This window comes from Peromyscus californicus, unplaced genomic scaffold (assembly GCF_007827085.1).
Source record: "Peromyscus californicus insignis strain IS unplaced genomic scaffold, ASM782708v3 Scaffold_8__1_contigs__length_139910024, whole genome shotgun sequence".
Lineage (NCBI taxonomy): Eukaryota > Metazoa > Chordata > Mammalia > Rodentia > Cricetidae > Peromyscus > Peromyscus californicus.
Genome location: NW_026294606.1, coordinates 72,912,973 through 72,933,720, shown reverse-complemented (window position 1 = coordinate 72,933,720; position 20,748 = coordinate 72,912,973). Strand labels below are relative to the sequence as shown.

General features: G+C 42.6%; 1 protein-coding gene across 3 annotated transcripts in view; it reads right to left on the bottom strand.

Moving 5' to 3' along the window:
* Nucleotides 1-15,343, bottom strand: part of Kiaa1217 (KIAA1217 ortholog) — an 807,432-nt gene extending 792,089 nt beyond the window's left edge. For all 3 annotated transcript variants that reach the window (XM_052729451.1, XM_052729450.1, XM_052729448.1), the window contains exon 1: nucleotides 14,808-15,343. The gene's annotated coding sequence lies outside the window, so the exon portion shown is untranslated. The remainder of the gene's footprint in view (nucleotides 1-14,807) is intronic.
* Nucleotides 15,344-20,748: the final 5,405 nt, after the last annotated feature.

Below are 20,748 nucleotides of genomic sequence, written 5' to 3'. Positions count from 1 at the left end.
TAGGAGAAGATAGTCAAGGTGTTACATGGCCACAGCTACGAAGTAACATCTAGTCAAAACATCTGGAGTATGAGACACAGCTCCTCCTACTGAGAGCTTGGCACACCTCAGAAGTTTAGGAAAGTGCCAACAACATCTTTCAGAAAGCCCAACTGTCTAGAGGAGAACTCACCCTGACCCTTTCTCTAGTGTAGACAGATTCCACTTCCTCTTGGCATTCCCACCAACATCATACAGGTAACATCTTGTCTGCTGCAGCTCTGCTCGGCCCATTGTCCATGCCCACCCCACCTGCTGCAGACTCATCCTCTGATTCCCCATCTCTGCCCTGACCTCAGTTATTCCATCTCGGCTGGGTATCAAGAGCTGTCTTCTGTACATATAAATCATTCCGTCTTTCTCCCTCCTTAAAAACAAACTCTTCACGTTGCCCTTGGGATCCACTCCTTACCAACCTCCAGGGAGCACGTGCTTCTTACTCCCCATTCTGACTTCTCAGCACTAGCTGTTCTCCAGCTAGGCTCTAGGTGACCAGCTGCAGCAGGCGCTGAGCACTTGCCTGCCATGGCCTCCACTGCGTAACCTGCTTGCTGCCTTCCCTTCCTTTTTCTCAAGTGGGAGAGCTCAGCCTGAGGAAGAGGGATGGGGGCGAGGGGGGGAGTTGTGCTTTGGCTTTGCACCTCATGCATGACCAGGATGTCACCTGCTACCAGGATGTCACCAGTCAGTTCTGAGTTTTGATGTGTTGCCTATAAAATGAGAGGACTGGACCAAGGTACACTCAGGTTCCTTCTCATCCTCACCCTTCCTTTTCTGTTGCCAAACAAAATTCCTTTCCTTCCTGGATTCTTTCAACGATTCCCCTAAAAATATTTTTACATAACTTAATTTCCTCACATCTCCCTCATGACTCCATTTGGAGTCTCATAAAGGTAAAAAATAAAATGGAAAGAGGAGAAATAATGAGCGATATTTCCTTCTTTAAGGAAAACTTGGAACAAAATTGAGATTAATAAAGGCATACAAAGAAATCTAGGAGTGGAAGAGCAGTGGTCTGATGAGAGCGATGCACACCGTCAGCTGGACAGCAACCACTCTGACTCTTCCTTTCCATCGTTCCCTTCAGTCCTGTTATCTGTGCTCCACTGACAGGGTTAACCCCTCTTCCCACAGACTGATCTGTGAGTATGCTGTTCCTTCCACCGAAACACCTGACCAGATCTCCATATTGCAGGCTCTCACAAAACCAAGAGACTCCCCCTTACCATACAGATTGCAGTTGTAATTGTATTCGTGAATTTGCAACTACTCTGCTGCTGTTGCCCATCCTTTTTTTCTGTTATGTTCTGAGAACAGGAATTTTCTTAAACATTTCAGTAATAAATGTACTTCTTTCTAAACATTTTGAATAAATAGATATATAAAAAAACTGGGTAGAATATACCCTTTACATTGTCAACCCCGGGAATGGACCCTTGCCCATGTGGTCAGGAGTCCTGTGTCTTCTCTAGAAGGTCTTTGGGGTTTGCCCCTTATTTCATTCTACTGTCAAGGATTCAGCAGGAATACTTCACTTCCTGCTCTCCAATCCCTCTTATAACAGTGCTAGTTTCTGAAGTGGCTGGAAAAGTTGTGTTTAGAATGAAGACTAGGAGAGGGGTCACTGTCACCCTGATACTCAAGTGTTGTGAAACTCTGTCCGCTGGGCATGACATGGCTGTGGCCATGAAATCAGAGCAGCTGTGATGACCCACGAGACTGTCACAGATTATATGTATTAACACTCTCATAGATGAAAGGAATGTCATCAGATCTTCACCTGATTCTTCAACCTCTTGCTCTATCCTGCTCCCAAGTTCACCCCAGCAGCAAGAAATCCTGCCCAAGCTACATGCTCTCTTGGGATGTTGTTGAAATATAAAGGAGGAAGAATGTTAACTGAAGGGAAGACTCCACTTACATAGCTTTGGGAGAGCATCCTCTATGCTGGGGTATGATTTATAGGGACAGAGCTGATTTTGAGTCACCCATACTTCCCTAAGTCCTCATTCATGCTCTTCTAAGTAACCCCAATTAAACTCCTTGTTTTACCAAACTGGACTTGGAGAGAATTATTTCTTTAGCCTGTCCTTGTGGCCCTATATAGAGTGGAGACCATTTGTTCACATTTTGTTCACATGTCTCCAGGAAGAGTAATGCAACCTTGGGGCAGAAAATAAATTTGAAGAGCAATATCCTTTGTGAATTGCAACACAAAAACCAACAACAAATATTAGCAAATTAAAGACAGCAAGATACATAAAGGATTGCAAGCATATCCAAGTGTGATTTATACAGAGAATAGAAGTTGATTTAATGTCAGAAAATCAATTAATGTAATAAACTATATCAATAAGATAAGGAACAAAGCCCATATGATCAACTCAATTAACACAGAAAAGCATTTCACAAACTCCATTTCTATTTCATGATAAAACTACTGAACAAGTCAGGAGGAGGAAAGGTCCATCCTCAACCTGAAAAGAAGGCATCACAGCTAATATTATACTCAGGGTAAAGACCAGATGCTTTGTCTTCTAGCGTCAGGAGCAAGATAGAATGTCCACTCTTGGCATTTCTATTTATTACAGCCCAATTGTAGTTGGAACAAATAGGCAAAAGAAAGAGAGGGAGGAAATATGGAAGGAAGAAAGGAAGGAAGGAAGGAAGGAAGGAAGGAAAGAAAGAAGGAAAGAAGAAAAAGGCAAGGCAAGGAAAGAGAAGTAAGGAAGAAGGACAGAGGAAGTAGTATTCCAGTTTAGAAAGAAATAAAACTATCTCAACATGTAAGTGATATGATCCTGCATAAAGAAATCCCATTAAAATCTAAAAAGGCTATTAAACAAAATTGTTTGGCAAGTTTGCAAGGTATAAGAGTAATACACATAAAACAATTATATAACTATATATTAGCATGGACAATCAAAAGTAAAATGAAAAAATAAATAATTTAATTTATAATGAAAACTATAAAATACTTAAAATAAGTTAAACAAAATTAATTTAAGACTTACATCATTAATATTAACAATGTGGGAAAAATTAAAGACCATCGTAATGAATGGGAAGTAATCTCAGTACATGTTGGAAGAACTCTCACTGTTCAAATGGCATGACTGCCCAACAGATTATTTTTTACAAAAGAGCACACAAAGTTGCCAGGTTGAGAGTGGGGTGAATCTGGGAGGAATTAAGCAGGGGAGCTGGAGGTGAATATGATAAAAACACATTGTATGAAATTCTCAAAGAATTAATAAAAATGAAAGAAGAGACAAAAATCTCAACAGGATGGATATCATACAGCATCTCATGAGGTCTCAAGTTGCATTTTTCTGAAAGCCATTGGAACTGGCCTCCATCTCTTCATCCGGTCACTAGCCTTTTCTGGTTTATATCTGTAAAGTTCTTTGCACACTGTTTCCTGTCTTCTTATCCAGAGACATGGATGTAACTCTCTACTCCCATTCACTACCCTTCAATAAAGTTTTATGATGATCTCTCCCAACACACACACACACACACACACACACACACACACACACACACACACACACATACACACACACACTCACACACACACACCCGGCATGGCTCTCAAATTAACCTACAAATTCAACACACCAAAACCTTTGCAATTTTTTCCAGGAACTGACAGATTCTAAAATGCATGCTCAAAATAGATTATAGACTTAAATGAAGCAAGAGCTAAAATTACAAAACTCTCAGAAGAAAACATGGGAATAAAACTTAACCAAATTGGATTTCCTGCACATGCAAGAAAAGTAAAAATAGATATACTGTACTTCATCAAAATGTCAAAATTTCAGAGTTTCAAATTGAACCATCAGCAATGACAAAGCACAAAGAAGAAAGAAATTATTTACATCTGATGAGGTATTTGTATGGAGAATAGATAAAAAACATAGGTCAAAAATAAAGTGGCTACCCAACTTAAAATTGAACAATGAATAAACAGTTCTCCAAAAAGTTATGCAAGTATCCAATAAACATGAGAAGATGTTTCACATCATTAGCCATTTGTATTAAAACCGCATGATACCACTTCACAACCTTTAGAATACCTATGATTAAAAAAAAAGATAGAAACAAGTATTGGCTAGGATGTGGGGAAAATGAAACCTGGACAGCTGCTTCAGAAGCCAATTCAACAGCTCATCATAACACTAAATATAGATTTCATTTTATCCAAAACTCCACTCAGTATGGAGTACTCAGAAAAATGAAAACATAAAGCCACACAAAGACTTGCATATGAATTTTCATTGTAGCATTATTTATTGTAGTCCCAACTGGAAACAACACTGAACACTAACTGACCAATGGATAAATAAATTCTTGTATATAGGTACAAAAGGCTACTACTTCTTGATAATAAAGGGAAATATAGTCATGCATGCTATACTGTGAATAAGCCTTGGCCGTGTGTTATAAGACTTGAGTCATAAGCTATGTCCTGCATAGGGTCATTTGCATACACAGAAATTGTATTATTGGGGACTAGAACGCTAGACGGTAAGGAAATGGCAATTGGCTGCTAACGGGTGACTGACAGCTAACTTGTGGGAGTTTTTTCTGGGGGAGATGAAATGTGATAGTTGTACAATCTTATGGACACATCTCAATAATTAAACTTCAGTCTTTACATGGATGGATTTTACACCGTGTGAAACATATCTCCAGTAAGCCCTTAAAAAAAGAAGGGTTCACTATGTTCACGTTCTTCTTCACTAACTTGTCACCCTCTGTGTCCTCCTATCTTCCACAATAGCCCCAGAAACCACACTCATCCAAAACAGACCAAGCCTAAGGTGAAACGCTCAGGATCATCTCATTTGGTCTGGAGAGTCTCTCTGAAACATGTGCTCTCCTACACACACACACACACACACACACACACACACACACACACACACACACAAAATCACACACCCCACTCTCTGAATCCTCTGACATTCAGATTTTCACCCTGCCAAGCTATTCCATAGGTCAGCAGATCCAGACCCACAGGCCAAATGTGAGACTCAAGCCCGGCCTTCTTGTTTGCCTTTGTACTGTTCTCTAGCTAAGAGTGGCAGTTACCTTTGCAAAGAATGAATTAAAGAAAAATAATGTGTAACAGAACCAAATGTGGACTGCAAAGTCTAAAGTGCTCATTACTCTCCAGCCCTCTACAGAACGAGCTTGCTGACCTGCCAATCCATCCCTGGAAAAGCTCAAGTGAAAGAGGCCGAGGGAAGCCTCACCCTCTCTTTTCAATCACTGTTGACAACAAAAACAGTAAAACCCAAGAGCCAGTTTCTGTAATTTCACAGCAACTGCATTTTTAAGACTCTTGCAAGCCAGCTGAGGTTGTGTTGGAATTGGCTACAGGTGAAATCACCACACAGAAACCCACAAGCCCTACAAAACAGGCCATTTCTATTGCAGTCAACACATCGCTAAAGAAAAACATGGGAATTTCACCTTTGCACTTCCTGGAAACCAAAAGGCAGATTTTTTTTTTTTTTTTTTTTTTTTTTTTTTTTTTTGGCCAATGGAATTTGCAGGTGGAATACTGTGGGTCAAAGCTGAGATGCTTCCAGAAGTACTGGGGCCAATGCCTGTGCCTCCTGGGATAGGAAATTTCAGATTCTCCTGGTCTCTCTGGCAGTTCCCCACCCTCATCAGTGCCCTGGACCCTCTCTGTTAGACCATCCAGCTCTATGAACACGAGTACTGGCCAACAGACTCTGCAGCCTGCATATACTGATACTTGCAAACTGCTGTGAGCCTCACTAGAACCAGCAGGGGTGGAGCTTGTGGGTGGAGGGACAACTGCCTGGCATCAGCCAGGGCATGCAGGGAAAGCTTCAAGATCACCACTAGGGGGAAGGCTGGTCACACTTAGCATGAAGGCATTCAGGGACCAAAAGGCAGAGAGGGATGAGGGTAAAAGGTATGAGAAGCCATAAAGATAACAGGAAAAATGGAAGACGAGGAAAGAAAAAGGGGAATGGTCGTTATTTTGTCTCTCCTGCAAAGGGGTACTAGGTGCTGGCGAGCCTGAGGCTGGGATCAGAATTCTCAGCAGCTTTCCAGCAAGCTCAGTGCTTTGTTCTGTCCTATACAGAAGGACATTGTGAGGGGGAGGGCTAATGGGGCACCCCACTCCCCCTGCAAACCACAGGGTACACCGATGGACATATATTGGGAGGACTTGTCTTGCTTGGGTTTCTTTCTCCTCTCCTGTCTTCTCCTCCTCTTCCTCTTCCTCCTCCTTTTCTTCTCTCTCTCTCTCTCTCTCTCTCTCTCTCTCTCTCTCTCTCTCTCTCTCTCCTTCTTCTTCCTCTCCCTCTTTCTCTCATTTCCAGCTCACTTTACTCCCTCTTTGTCATCAAGGCTCAAGGCTAGTCACAGATTCCTGACCTTTCTGCCTCAGCAACCAAGTGGGGAGATTACAGGCACTCACCACCCTATCTGTCATCTCTTCAAGAATTCAAATTCTCAATTATGTCTAAATCTTTAATGTTCAATATATTTTACATTTCTTTGCACTTTTTGAATATTGTTTATTTGCTTGATTTTAAAAGGTGGCAAGTAAAGGCTATTCAACAGTGACTATTTAATAGAATACATGTATGTCAATTTATATATGTGTATGTGTATTCATACATATTTATGTTCTCAATCAAGAGACAAATTATAAAAATTCCATCTGAAGGCAGGGGATAACTTAGTGGTTAAAATGTTTGTTGCACAAGAATAAGGGTCAGAGTCTAGACCTCCAGAACCCATATGAATGTGAGGTAGTCGTGGTGACCTACCGTAATTCCAGCCAGGGAGGGATGAAACAGGCGATCCCCAGGGTCAACGGGCTAGGGAAACTGACCATATTGGTGAACTCTGGGCTTTATTAAGAGACCCTGCCTCATTGAATAAGGAGGAAAATGATTGAGGGTGATTTGGGACAGCAATCTCAAGTTTTACATGCTATTTGCATACACATGCACAGAAACTCACTCACATACAAGCATGTATGCACACACACAAATGGGAAAAGAGAAAAAGTGCCAACCTAGACATTCATAGAATAACATGAAGGAAAAATAAAGATTTTATTAAGTAGATATTAAGATTATTTTTCCCTATGATAAAGCAAACTATACTATTATAATGCTCAGCAGTGAATTGAATGGGCTTTTCTTAGGGCAACTAGGAACCTAAATTCCACATGTAATAGTGTTTCTACAAGGACAAAAATCTAAACAACTCATCATATGAAATGTTCAGAAAAAATGTGCTTGCAAAGTGGGCAGAAGAAGTTGGATGGATCAGCTGTTTGGAAAGGTAAGTTACCCCTGCTTTTGTTTCCATGAAAATTTGTGTTTCTATCATAGAGTTATCCCTGCCTGTGTCTGTCTGTGTCTGTGTCTCTGTCTGTCTGTGTCTGTGTCTGTGTCTGTGTCTCTGTGTCTGTGTCTCTATGTCTGTGTCTGTCTCTGTCTATGTCTGTCTCTGTGTCTGTGTCTGTCTGTGTCTGTGTCTGTCTGTGTCTGTGTCTGTCTGTGTCTGTCTATGTCTGTCTGTGTCTATGTCTGTCTATGTCTCTGTGTCTGAGTCTCTGTGTCTGTCTGTCTCTGTGTCTCTATGTCTGTGTCTGAGTCTCTGTGTCTGTCTGTGACTGTGTCTGTCTGTGTCTGTGTCTCTGTCTGTCTGTGTCTCTGTGTCTCTGTGTCTGTCTGTGTCTGTGTCTCTATGTCTATGTCTGTCTGTGTCTGAGTCTGTCTGTGTCTCTGTGTCTGTCTGTGTCTGTGTCTGTCTATGTCTGTCTGTCTCTGTCTCTGTCTCTATCTGTCTGTGTCTGTGTCTGTGTCTCTACATCTGTGTCTGTCTGTCTGCCTGTCTGTGTCTCTGTGTCTGTATTTGTGTCTCTGTCTATGTCTGTGTCTGTCTATGTCTCTGTGTCTGTGTCTCTGTGTCTCTATGTCTGTGTCTGTGTCTCTGTCTGTCTGTCTCTGTGTCTGTTTCTGTCTGTGTCTGTGTCTCTATGTCTGTGTCTATGTCTGTGTCTGTCTGTGTCTGTGTCTCTGTCTCTGTCTGTCTCTGTGTCTGTCTGTGTCTCTGTGTCTGTGTCTCTGTCTCTGTCTGTGTCTGTCTGTGTCTCTGTCTCTGTCTCTGTCTGTCTGTCTCTATGTCTGTGTCTGTGTCTGTGTCTGTGTCTCTCTGTGTCTGTGTCTCTGTGTATCTGTGTCTGTCTGTGTCTGTGTCTCTGTGTCTGTCTGTGTCTCTGGCTCTGTTTCTATCACCATTGCATCTATATCTCCCCATCTTCTCCCTCCTTTCTTCCCTCCTTCCTCTTTCCATCTCTACATCTCTCTTGCTCCCTCCTTTTCTCTGTTTTCCATGAAGATCTATTCTTTTTGCATTTCTTTCACAGTTACACAATGAATTTCTAGTGAATATAGTTCAAGGTTGGTTCTAATTTTGCTGCTGTGGCTCCAGAAAAAGGGACTCAAAACTAATGTAAATTGGACGAGGTCACAGGGCATGCTAAGAACAGAACTGGCAACCTACAAGTTCTACACCCAAGGCTCTCTTTCTATTTCTAGAATGAAAAATGGGCACAACAGAACATTTTTCCTTAATAAACAAACCCATCATAAATCCACAGGGTTAAATCTGTTATGTCCATTTCTAAAGTAGGACTGCCTGGAGCTAGTAGAAATAAGTTGTATATTTTGGTGTGGTAATTTATATGGAAATATATATGATACCAAAATTTAACACATAAGTGAAATACTGCTTGTAATATTCTGGTAGAACCAGTAAAATGTCCCATCACCTGCATTTAAACAGCTGGAGCATAGTATTTTACAATTAACAAGTCTTTCTTTAACTTGCCTTTAAAATGGATTTATATGGGTCATATTATTTTATTTTTATTTTTACATAATGTTCATTGGTTAGTTGATGTTGCCCTATAACTCTCAGTTGAAAATTGCCAGTATCTGAAGGTAATCACATTTTTTTTAAAAAAAGCAAAATCTGACCCAAGAGCAAGGGACAGGAAAATTATGTAAAACAAAGTCATGTAGCCACCCAATTGATTTAAGATCTCTCTCCCTCTCCCTCCCTCCTTCCTTTCCCTCCCTCTTTCTATTTCTTCTTTCCACTGTGCATATGTTCTTAGTCCAGACAACCACTAGAACTAATGCTGCAAAATCCCTCTCTGATTCAGTTTGTCAGTTTGTGTATGGCACTCACCTCCAGCCTCCGGGAGACCACTGCCCCAGCCTTCCATTTCCACTGCTGTTAAGAACTAGGGTGTGACTCTTAGGAGAAAACCCTTGCTCTGCCCAAGGAGTACATGCGTGGATATTGTGATAGAAGGTGATACTTTCAATCCAAGGACAAAATATATAGCTGCAACCTTCTTCTGGAGACTTTATTAAACATTCAAAATGCATTTCATTTCCACTTAACAAGACTTCATGATAGAGCTACCATCATATTCCTATTGATTATACAAATACCTCCTGATCATCTATTTATGTCACATCTAGGAATCAGAGATGCGAATGGAACAAAATGGATTAAAATCTTCACTTTCACAGAACTTATGCTTTGCTAAAGGAGAGAAATGGAAGTAAGTGAATAAAATACATGATATTTTTGGTTACAATATCTGAGAAACATGTGAGGAAAGGAAAAAAAGTTAGAAGATGCAATTTTAAGTAGAGAAGTCAAGAAAGACCTCACTGAGGAGCTGAACTGGAGAAAAGGTAGGAAGGAGTGAGACAAAAAGATGTCTGGGGAAGAGCGTTCCAGACAAAAAGACTAAGTTCGAAAGTGCTTAGATTGGAGTCGGCATGATTACTACAGGAGCAGAAAGACCAGCAGCTGAGGGGGAGTAGGGGAAGAACTCACAAGTGTGGAGGGAAGTAAGGTGTAGAACCTGTAGTTCACTGGGAAGATTTTTTTCTTTTACTGCAGGAAGAAAATGGAGGCGAGCGAGTCACCTGACCTCTGTGTTGGTGGTGGTGGTGGTGTTCTGACTGAGCACAATCTAACAGTGAAGGAGTGCGAGGCTGGAGCAGAGAGAGAAGTGAGGGAGTCACTGCAGGAATGAGAAGCCTGGACCAGCCCACTGGCAGGGGCCATGGGGACAACCAGTCAGGTTTGCAGTGCATCGTGCGGTCCTGATGCAGAATATCTTAATAGACTGAAAGCTAGCCCCAAACAAAGGAGGATCCAAGGATGATTCCAGAAGTTTTGGGTGCAGGAAACCAGAACCAATGGAGATACTGCTCATTGAGAGGGCTCAGTGGGAGACGTAGGTTTGAGGACAGGGCATTCTACCCTCTTGTCTATCCAGGTGATGGTGGCAAAGGAAAGAGCAGGATTTCCGATTTGGAATTTGCGTGAGTGTGTGCCTCTTGTGACTAGATTCCATTTCTGCCTAAGCGATATCTCCTTGACATTATTCTTTTATCCATCCATCAGTCATTAATTCAAATGCTCTGGGTGTCTAGTATTGCCAAATAGGGTGCTGAATCTTGAGTAAGCAGTGAGTAAGGAGATGTTTGGTTCATTCCATTGAATTTATGGTCTAGACTCTAGACTCTAGAGGGAAACAATAAATAACTGCTTATGCAAATACATATGTATACATATATATATGTGTATATATATATATATATATATATATATATATATGTATGTATGTATGATAACAACCTACAAAAGTAAGGCAGACATGTACACAAAGAAACAGAGGTGTTGGGCAACTTAAGTAACTTTCCCATGATTTCACAGCTGGGGAAAGGCAGGATCATACCATGAATGAGGTTGCCTCTTCCCGAGGCCACAAGCCTGCATTATGAGAGAACTGAATGTCAGCTTCATTCTTCCATGGCTAGTATATGACTGCTCATGGGAAGACAACAGAAAGACTTTTCTAACTTGGAGTTTCTGTCCGATGAAGGGTTCGGACCAGTTGATTCAGAAAGCCCTTCTTGCTTGATGACTTGAATTATTTGAAGTAGAAAAGATCTGGGGAGGCCCAACCCAGACTTTATTTACTCCACAGTTCTCCAAATCAGGCCTATGTTGACACTGGGCGCCATCGATTCTCGTCAAGCCCTCTGCTGCTCTAAAGAACTGAAGAATGCAGTAGCAGCTTCAAGGGAGGGGCTGGCGGGTGCCAGCCTTAGAACTGGGGGCTGGGGAGGGCGCTTGATCTGGAAAGAATGATGGAGAAATTCAAGAGGAGCAAATCCTTTAGATGTCCCCTGCACTTAGGTATCCCTGGTATTTTCCCATACCTGTAATGGATAGCAAAAGGGACTCAGGCATCCGAGTGTGAGCTTGGAGACTGTGGATCCTCTGTCAAGTTAGGCTCTGACCTTGGTAATCCACCATCCCATAATGGTAGAAGCCTAGTCTTCCTGTTCCCAACTACACAAAATACACTTCTTTTCCCCCAGAGCACAAACCTTGCCAAAACTGTAAGACTTGCTTAAGTGTTCATTCTCTCTACAGGCAGAACTCCCAAAACGATGCAAATTGGATGCTCATGGCAGAAGGAATAGCTTGGGTTTGGTTAAAGAACCCCAAATTTCAGCTACCATTTTTAGGGTTTTTTTTTTTTACATTTACTTCTCAAATGCAACTTTTTGCATAAAATTCTTAAACTCCCATAAATCATCCACAACCACAATGTTCTCTCTAGAACTCTGATAATGGCATAAAATGTCTGTAAAATACTCAATAATGGAAAATACAAAGTGTTTTTCTATTCACTAATTATAAATTCTTTCCAGTGTTGGCACACTAAGCTGGTAACATTAAGGTCAAAATATTAGGTCCAAAAGTAAGAGGACTTCATATTGATATGTTCTAATTTTCAATGTCTGATTTAATCATAGACATAAAGCCATCTCATTTTGTAAGCAGAGGACCTGAGTTCAGTTCCCAGCATCCACACATCAGGAGCCTCACAACCATCTGTAATCCCAGCCCCAGAAGATCTGATACCCTCTTCTGTCCTCTGAGGGCACATGCACTCATGTGTACATACCCACACACATATACATAATTAAAAATAAATTTTAAAAAAATATATAAATTTAGTTTTCTGATAGAAATAATATAATTGAGGGTGTACTTATCACTCACCTTGGAATTTGCATGTCAGCAATAATAAATATGGACTGAATTAATTAAATTGAAGAAAGTCTTGTAGATGCATGTTTACTTTTCCTGGGTAAAATTTTCATGGGCCTAAATCTTTTAATCAAATTCAAATTAAACATGTTTAAAATACAAGCAATAGAAATGTGCATATTAAGTAGCCACATATTATTAGATACATGAAGGAATTATTTTGATGATTGTACTCTTTTATCTGTCTATCCCACTGTTCTAAGAAGTCCCAATCATATTAGCAGCATAACCTCTAACCCTGGCTTTATGACTTCCACATGGTGACAGAGACTCTGCTCTAAGAATGTTGTTTATAATCGACATATCCTCAGCAATATGTTCAGTTGAGAGAGAAAGAGAGAAAGAGAGAGAGAGAGAGAGAGAGAGAGAGAGAGAGAGAGAGAGAGAGAGAGAGAAGTGAGCTAGGTGCTGATGATTTCCACCGCAAGAAAATAGAAAACAAAACTCGTTTGTCAACAAATACATACGTATCTTGGGCTATGGAGATGGCTCGGTGAATAAAAGTGCTTTCTCTGCAAATGTGAGGACCTGAGTTCAAATCCCCTAAACCCACATAAAAACCCAGGCATAGCTGTGTGTTCCTGTAATCCAGCATTAGGGGGCAGAGATAACTAAACCCTGAGAGCTTCCTGACCTGCTTCTGGTTCTGTGAGAAATCCTGTCTCAAGACAATAAGGCAAAAAGTAATAGAGGATGGCATCCAATATCCTGCCCTGGTCTCTGCATACATGCTCTCGGGTACATGTACCTGTACATCCACATGTATGCCCTCCAACCCTGCCCCTGTGCATGTATGTACTAGATATCTTCAAATGTTTAGGACCCCACCTTCTTTCGCCCTCCTGTCCTCTCCAGCTGCCTCTTTTTCCTCCCTGCTCTGGCTCATTATCTTTCCTCTTCTTGTGTTCCCCAGTAAGTATCCTTCCTTTAGGATACTTCTAACTATGAAGAGTCTATCCATGAATGTATTCATTTGTAGTACTTATTAATGACCCAATATGTACTTGGCATGATATCAGCCTCTGGGTATCAAAGATGATTGATAGTGTCCCTGCCTTCGAGGAAGACACAGTCCAGCTGACACTGGGCCACACTGCCAGTAAGCAGGGTTGTCAGTCACTAGAGTAAAAATGCAGCACTTGCCCCTCATTATGAAACATCTATTTCTCCCCAAGTTTTTCCCTTATCAGTTGTAAGCTGGGATCATACATGAGCCATTTCTGTTGCCCAGCATTCAATGCAACACCAAGAAAAGAACTGACTCCATAACGTGTTTTGGGTGAATGATTGGGTTCCTTCTCAACGAATTAAAATAATAATAATAATAATAATAATAATAATAATAATAATAATGCCATCTGACTGAGATCAGCTTTTCGCTACCCTATTTCCCCTCAAAGGGTCGTTTTCAATATCAAATCCAATGGGATTTTGGTTTCCTAGGAAAAGATAGTCATGTTCTCAGAGAAGATAACCTCCTGAAATCATTTTATCATATGTAATGTAATAGTCCCCAAGAAGAGGTGGACAAATTCCCCTGCGCACGCCCTCTGCAGGCCTCTGACCAGGAGGGCTTAGTTTTGCTGAACTTTTTTTTTTTTTTTAACCATTTAGAAGTTGGGTCTGTTAAAGAATTAAAACATCTTTGGAAGAATTCGGTCAGTGAGAAGGGCGCCAAAGGGAGATGATCCCGCCAGAAAGCATTTGAGCAAAATGCCTAGGGTCTCTGTTTTAAGCAAACCAGGTGCCATCCAGATCTGCAGCAGCTCAGAATACTAGGGCGGAGGAACCAGTAGCCTAGCAAGGAGAGCAAGAGAACCAGAGCTGCTCCTGTCCGTCACCTCACGCGTGTCCCTTGTCACCCTCAGAGAAGCTGCCGAATTTCAGAATCTAGCAACTGAGGCTCCAGAAGCACTCATCATCGACTGTGGCGACAGAAGCGTCACACCCTGTTCCTCCTTCCATTTATGTTGCCTATGTGGTGGCAGGAGCACCTCAGATGGCCCCAACCACACAGTTCGATCTGATTTCCTAGGTCCTGCCTCTGGGCTTCCCCTGCCACCAGCGTGTTGTTTGGGGACCAGCTTTTCCTCTCTCAGCCCTCCAGCTATCACAGATTGCATGCCCTTCAGCGCAGCCAGAGTGGAAAGCCAAGCAGACTTCTAGTCTCGGAGCTTTCCAGGCGCTGCTAATCCCCTGGCTCCACACTCCAGGGGTGCACACCAAGGTCACCAACATAGGTGTGACTGCATCCACCCTCCCTCTTCTGAAACCTTTCCCCTTCTGAGATCTCCAGGGTCCCGCTCTTCTCTGCTCCTTCACCCCACCTACTTGGAGGTCTCTTCCCTTTGCACCCCAGCATCTGAACCACATCTTGCCTTCGCCTTGCTGGTGCTTGCCCCCTCTAGAAAGGATAGTTTTCCCACTCAGGGGCTCCTGGAAAGTCTCCCTTTGGGTTTCCGGGAGCCAGAGGGAGGAGACAAGCCTCCCACTCGCTAAGGGGGAGCGGCAGGGGAACCGACGCAAACTTCTGCTGCACTTACTTCGGGCCGAGGCTACCGCCCCCGTGCCTCTGCTCGCTCTCCCACCGGCAGCTGTTTCTGGGAGACCGGGAGTCACCACCGCGCTTGCATTCCCCACGCCAGCGGCGGCTGCGAAATGCGTAAGAGGGGAAAACTGGTCTCTCGGTGACAAGCGTGCCCAGAGACCGGGTCCAGAGCGGAGTTCTGGCTGCAAGCTTGAGCCTCAACCACCTTCAGCAGCCTGGAGATGCTGTGCTGGGCGCCGCTTGCCCCACTCCTCGGCTGGGCTGTTTCTGTCCGACTCGCAGTTTTAGTGCATGCCAGGACTGCAGCACCCTCTCCGTCCTCCCGGGGAGACGACTTTCAATTCACCTGGAGGTTGGCGAGGCTCCCTCGCGGGCGCGCATCGTGACAGCGGGTGCAGAGGAGAGGGAGGTGCGCGGGAGCCCTGGCTGCCCGAGTGCGCCTCCAGCATCCTCGGCGGGCGATGAGGAGCGCACAGCCTTCTCCAGCCGCTCTTCTCGGGACTGCAGTCCTGACGTCACCTGCCCTCCCTCCCGCCCCACAGAGGAGCAGCGGCGGAGGGTGGGGTGCCGCGAGCGAGGACGCGGGAGTGTGAGTGCGCGTGTGTGCACGCGAGAGTGTGCCCCGCAGGGCTGGGGAACGAAAGGAACCGCAGCTGGATCCGAAATCTGAGCTCCAGGCAAAGCGGTGCTGAGGGGCTTCTGTGAACAGCTGGGGGCGCTCGCTTCCCAGTTGGGGCTGAGTTTGGATGAGACCAGGAGAAACAGATTAAGGTAGCACCACCAAAGCGGTGGGAGAAGTATGAGTTTAAAAGAAGCACCCCAAGTTGGAGGGTGCACAAGATGCCTTTTTAAAAGGCTGCTCTGGAGGCAGAGAGAAGTAAACATAATGGGACAGTAGCTTACTCTCCAGTAACAGAGTCTGGGTAGAGTTGGGAACTCGCAGCTTTGGCTCTGGCTGCTAGTTCCCTACAGGCTTTGGGGTGGCTAATTTTTACCGAGTTATCAGTGCATCTGTGTTTCTCACCTAACTTCTTTTTGTGAAGCTGAGGAAACTGTGATTAGAAACTGGGCGAAAGCACCCTAAGCGAAAGGAGTCCTCAAGGACAAGGAGTACGAAGTCCATTCTCCGGGTCCTAGATCAAAGGTCGCTGAGGGTGAGAATGCTGAGCCAGAGTCCCTTGCTTCATTAGGGAGAAACTAGTTTGTCTTTGCGACCCTGCAAGGCCTTATACTCCAAGGGTAGTTCCATAGCCACCTAACTTTCCTCCTTGTCCAAAATTGCCTTGGTGTTGGGATGGATAGAGGTTATTCCTGGAGCATTTGTCCCCTTAGTGCGACCGTGGCGCGCCTGCCATGGACTCTTGGACTCCTCCGGGCTGCAATGGCCAACTAGGAGATATATGCTGGCTGCCTGAGGACTCCCGGTGGGAGCGAAATGTGCAATGCGCTCCAGCCCAGGCCAGATCTGCTGCCAGGATCTTGGCGTCCAGCTCAGGAGCGCTCTGCAGTGACTGCTCCTGCAGCCAGCAATTTTGCCCTGGTGAGTGGCAGTGAATTTTAACTGCAAGCATCTTCCTTCCTGAATCCAGACATCATTTAATAGCTGCTGTGCTCATACTCATTAAAATAATTTCAATAGAAAGGGTAGAAAAAGGGAATTAAAGGACAGAAAAAAAACTCAGTTTAAAAGTATTTTTTAAAACATTCAACTTTCTAAAGATTTTGAAGTAGGATCAGACGTCCACAAAGCAGCTCCAATCCCAACTCTCCAATGGAAGTTTAATTAGCAGAAACGAGTCTAGGTTTGATAATTTTAAAAACTCCCACATTTAAACATTGGAAATATAGCTAATCAGATAAAATTAAGGATATCCTTAGTAACTACAGGTGGGAGCCCACAAACAAACAGCATAATTAAAGTGTTAAGATACAGTGTGCTCCTAATGAGAACAAGGGAACAGCAGGAAAGGACACAGGGCCATCAGCCTCCAGGTTCTTCTGCAACTGGCCTATTTTTTAAGGTGTAATTTTGAAAGCATGCTGACACCACGAAGGACTTATATAACCAGATCCTAGCTATGTGCATTTCAAAAGCATAATTTCTCAGTAGGAGTCACTGTTCCCTGAAAATGCTAATTCAGATTAATAGTGTGGGAATAAGCAAGCCATTGACAAATTGTGATTTGAAAACAAAGTTGAGAAGTGACAGCTGTGAACCTTCCACGCTGGGCCATGATTTTGTTTGCATGTGTTGAATACAGGAAGTTAGCGATGCCCTGCCATCTACTATGACAGCCTGGCTAAAATGTCCCCCAGCAAACTGTGGCCATCTGACATGACGGACACAAGCAGTTCCTTCCCTTATTTTCACTGCATCCTGTGCACACCTTGAGGACAACCGCGTGTGTATGCTGATGTGATTGGTTCTTTGCATGTTTGTCCTCCTTCCAAGCTTAGAAGCCCCTCCCCAGTAGGCGCTGGTTTGCTTTCCTTGGGCTCCAGCAGGGGCTCTAGTAAAGCTTCTCTGCTTGTTTCTAAAGAGCATAGTATAACTACATTGATGAATCTGTCTTGTAGTACAGTACTGGCTATCAAGCAGGAAACAAGGGGAGTAAAACCAAGAACTAGATAGGAATCCAAGCACAGATCATCAATTAGTGCTCTACAAACACAGCAAGAATTAGACAGGCACTCAATAACCAGTGCTGAGAAAACTGGATCCACAACTGAAATCAGGAAATCTGACCCTTAACACAACATCAAATTGGATGAGAGTAGAAAGAAGACTCAAGATGAGGTCTAAAGGCTCAAGAAGGGGACTGGGCATGGGGCTCCTTGACATTGGCCATGGCCGGTATGATTTTCTGGATATCATACTGAAAGCTTGAGTTTCAAAAGCAAAGATCAATAATAAATGGAATGACACCAAAATGAAAAGCTTCTGCACACCAAAAGAGCATCAACAGAAAGAAAGGACAATGTGTGGACTGGGGGAAATATTTCTGAGCCACACATGTTGAATATGGGTTACTACCCAAGTTATAAAGAGCCTTTAGAATTCAGTAGCAGATAAGCAAATGGCCCAATTAAAAAAAAAATGGGCAAAGGACCTAAACATATTTCTCCAAGAAAAAACATATTTAAAGGGCCAGAAGGTGTGTTGGAGAGATATCTTACAGCTAAGAATGTTTTCTGCTCTTCCAGAGGCCCCAAGTTGGGTTACCAGCACCCACACTGTGCTGCTTACAGCCAAATGTAAGTCTAGCTGCAAGGGATCAAGCACCCTCTTCTGTCACCCATGGGTACCTGCACACATGGGACATACTTACACACCACACACAGACACACACACACACACACACACACACACACACACACACACACACACACACTAACACAAACAAATAAATAAAAATTAACAGTAAATCTAAAAACAAGCCCAGAGAGTATGGGTCAAGATGCTCAATATCATTAGTTATCAATGAAATGCAAATTAATATCACTACAAGATATCACCTTATATTTGTTAAGATAGCTATGATCAAAAAGATAGACAATAACAACTGTGTAGAAAAAAGGAAACACTTGTACCATGTTGGTAAAATGTAATTAGATGTAGTTATTATGAAAAATATTTTAAAAGTTAATAACAACAGAACTACCATATGACCCACCAATTCATCCTCCAGGTATATAGCTGAAGGAGATGAACTCATAAAGATGCCTGCACTTCCTCCATGCTCATTGCAGCATTTTTCACAACAGGCATGGTTTAAAAACAACCTAAATGTCTGTTGAAAGATTAATGGGTAAAGAAATAATAGCATGTATATGTTGAAATACAATTCAGCCGTAAAAGGGAAATCCTGTTATTTTCTACACCATGGGTGGACTAAAACATTTTTCATTGTGTAGAGTGCAGCACATCCATTCAGTTGGGTGTAGTTATTGCTGACAATTTAGCAGACAAGGTCAACTCAACTTACCCTGAGCTTCTCCCTAACCAGTGTGAAAGGAGCCACAGTTCAAATCCAGCAAGTCACAGTCCAATGTTCTGTGACTGCTCCCAGCATAGACCACCAATACCCAGTCAATTCAAGTACCAAGTACATTACAGGGACTGAATAGAGAATGAACTCTCTACCCCAGCGCAAACACATGCAACTGTACTTACAAAGAAGCAAGAACTCTTAGGGAGTCAGAACCATAGACTCCTGGGTAGGAAATACAACTTTAACCCACTGTCTTTCCATACATGATAGTCCACATCCATTAAGGTTCCTGAACCAAACTGGCAAATGCACGCTGGAAAAATTACAGAGAATCTTGATTCTATCCTTCTAGAACCCCTCTCCTAGGAAGAATAATCTCCTTTGGTCTTTAATGCAGTTTCTCACCTTCCACAACAACAACAAAAAAAAAAAAAAGAAAGGGAAAAAAGATCAAGGTCAATTTAGGCTATGTAACAAGACCCTTTCTTGAAAATGGATAACTAAACGAAAGTCCCCCAAACCCAACATCAAGTTTTTTTTTAAACAGAAGAAAAAAGAATAAATATTTTTTACATAGTACTTAGCTTCCAACAATTCTCCTGAAACCCAGTTAATATAAAGCTTATGTATATTGTTAACATATGTGTTTGTGTAGAATATCTATATATGTGTATGTATTTCTACGTTAATAGATAAAATATACCATATAGATTATAATCAAAATGATTTTAATAAACCTATCTAATTAAAGAGGTTACATGAGTTCATGAGAAAAATCTGTTGAAATTTTTCTTTTTAGAACATAATATATCAGATACAAAGCACCAGCCTTTTCATGAAACTTCTCTGAGGACTCAGGTTTGCTCTTAATATTTAATACTTCTTGGTATATGAATAGCTTTATATTTGAACTACTTGTGTAGTGGCCTCTAATCCTGATAGAGTTAACCCCTAAGACAAGATGCTAAGTGACCACTTTTCTTTTAAGAAGTGAAAGTCCTAATTGAGGCATTAAAATTTCAAAGATATAATAATAACTCAGGCTAAAACTAAAAATTGGCATAATAACACAATACATTTGGAGTAATTTAGTGAAATTTTGAATTAAAATGGTAATTATGGGGCTCAGGAGATGATTCAGTGAGTAAAAGTACTGGCTATGCAAGCAGGAGGACTAAGTTCAAATCCTCAGTACCCACATAAATGCCAGCCCTGGGTCATGCATGCCTCTAATCCCAGCACTTGAGAGGTAGAAGCAGGAGGATCTCTATACGTTTGAAGCTAGCCTGGTCTACATGGTGAGTTCTGGGACAGCCCGAAGTACATGAGACCTAGTCTCACAAACAAATAAAAAGTCAGTCATGGGCACTCATTGTAACCCCAGGGTTGTGGGGTGAAAATTGGTCAATCCCAGGAGCTGAATGTCCAGCCAACCTAGAGGAAACGGTGAGCTTCCAGTTCAGGGACAGACCCTGTCTCAGTGGATTGAAGTGGAGAGTGAGAGAGGAAGACACCTATGTCCCCCCTGTCTTCCATGTGTACATGCACCTACACACACATGCATTAACATACACATGCATATACCACATACATGAACATTCAAAGACAGAGACAGAGTAACTAGCAGACCATTAGATAACCAATGCTCTGTGTACAAACACAGCTTGGCAATAAGTTTGTGATTAAAGTTGTAGTTACCTGTATCATTACATTAAAAATCATGGCACTTTACATATACGCTGCTTGTTCATTTGTGGTAATACACTTCCACATGGGTACTCACAGTGAACCAGTCCCTGGATCTGCCTTACTATGACTTGTATGGTGGCCTACATCCATGGACCATACTCACAGGATGCATCCAGCAACCAGTATCTTTGCCACATCATGAAATCTGAAGAGCAACAGTTGAGACAACCTATTGTTTTCTGCTGGAGTCTGGCA